The 1,960-nt window shown below is 36.7% G+C and overlaps 1 long non-coding RNA gene across 1 annotated transcript; it reads right to left on the bottom strand.

Moving 5' to 3' along the window:
• Positions 1-447: 447 nt before the first annotated feature.
• LOC134668510 (uncharacterized) lies at positions 448-1,242 on the bottom strand. The gene is made up of 2 exons (XR_010098790.1): positions 999-1,242; positions 448-861 (listed from the first exon to the last, which is right to left on the bottom strand). It is a non-coding gene; the product is annotated as an uncharacterized LOC134668510 (long non-coding RNA).
• Between the last annotated feature and the right edge of the window lie 718 nt (positions 1,243-1,960).

Raw genomic sequence — 1,960 nt, 5'->3', positions numbered from 1 at the left:
TGTACTTACCTATATTCAACTTTAAAAAATGCATTAATTTTGACGACCGGTCTGACCTAGTGTGTAGTGACCCTGCCTGCTAAGCCGATGGTCCTAGGTTCGAATCCCAGTAAGGGCATTTATTTGTGTGGTGAACACTAATATTTGTTCCTGAGTCATGGGTGTTTTCTATGTATATAAGTATGTATTTATCTATATAAGTATGTGTCGTTGCCTAGCACCCATAGTACAAGCTTTGCTTAGTTTGGGGCTAGGTTGATCTGTGTAAGATGTCCCCAATATTTATTTATTTATTTTATTTTATTTAATTATGATTGATATATAAATTACAAATTGTTGACAGGAGCATACAAAAGGTTAAATATGAATAGCCAGTAGCTTAGCGGGTGAGATTCCCTTCCCAAATTTCCATTCAAAGCAAAGATGGTAGGTAATTAAAAAATAATATTAAGTAATAATATGATTTATTGGTTTTGGTTTCACAGGCAGCTTTTATCTTATCTAATGCATAACATCTATGTATTCAATGTTCGCTTGACTTTTGTTAATTTCGAAAATGTTTGAAGTCTATGAAGTAAATGAGTTCACTGAGGTTACACTGATTCGGGCAAACCTGTTCACAATTTCACTTCACGGTTTGAATCATTACTAACACTTAAAGTATTGTCTCTTCTGGTCAAGTAAGCCAGCAGTGCACGTCCTTAGCACTGGTAACTGCCATGAAGGCGTCATTGCAGCGGCAGCTTTGACTGTTCGTGCCAACTTGGCGAGGACTTCTCAGCGTGGAAGAAGAGCGGAGCCCGCTCTTGCCCGCTCTGGCTGCGCCGCCGCCTTGATTGGGGCTGCGGTGACGACGGCTGTCTGAAATTGTTAAACTTAGGTCAAAATTATATGCAATTAACAACGCACTCTTCAACTATTACACTATATAGAGTTATTTTATCACGAAATTGTAATTAACTAAGTTAAACAAATGCCAAAATATTTCATTTGCTTACCGATAAAACAATTATTTTCTCCAAAATTAGATTCGCTGTTCACTTGACACTCTTGACAGCTGACGTTTCTTGACAGTTTTGAACGAGAACCACAGACTAAAATTAATTTTTATCGACTTGGCCCGTCGAATATGCGATAACTAAAAAGATTGCCTCTTGGCTAGGTTATTATAAACATTATCGACCAGTCGCTCGCGAACGTAGAGATCGAATCGATACGGAGCGAATGTAATTTGGCTACGGGCCCAGTAACTTTGTTATTACTTTTGACAGCGCGTGTCATGTGTCTACACAGAGTCGACACAAAGTCGAAATATTTGCGACTACTTTGTGACTGCAATATTTCTCAGCCTTAAACCATATTTATACATCATAATTAACAAGTTTCGTAGTATGTAAAGCGTTATTTCTGTTATTTAAGTATAGTATACGCATCGAAGTACTAAAAATGCATCAAATAATATATTTATGAACACAAGCACTGAGAAGTAAACAATTTCATTTCCGGCTAAACTAAAACAATGTGGTGGCGCGTTAATTATATTACACTTAGTTTATCAAATCACTCGAGCAGTTTAATTCCCCATAATAATTTAAGTCCTATTGTAATATAAATGCAAACAATATATAATTACGTCTTGTAATCCGTTTTAGAGATGGCGTATTAATGTCACTTATTTTTATTTAACTATTTTTCCATCTGACAGTTTCCATTTGACAGGAACAAAATGAACGAATGAACGAATGATTTTGGCATAAAGTAGTCGCAAACCCGAAACAATGTGTGCACACGGCGACCACACTTTATGTCACTTTGTGGTGTGCTACTCTGCAGCGGCGCCACCATAATGAATACCAATGAATTATATGGTGAAATGATGTACCTAAAAGGTACATCATGTACATATAATGTTTATGGCTGTACCTGTGATAGGAAACGAAATAATCGGCATTGAAAGTGG

Source organism: Cydia fagiglandana, chromosome 11, assembly GCF_963556715.1.
Source record: "Cydia fagiglandana chromosome 11, ilCydFagi1.1, whole genome shotgun sequence".
Classification (NCBI taxonomy): Eukaryota; Metazoa; Arthropoda; class Insecta; order Lepidoptera; family Tortricidae; genus Cydia; species Cydia fagiglandana.
Note: the sequence above shows the minus strand (reverse complement) of the source record. Positions and strands in the feature narration are given on the sequence as shown.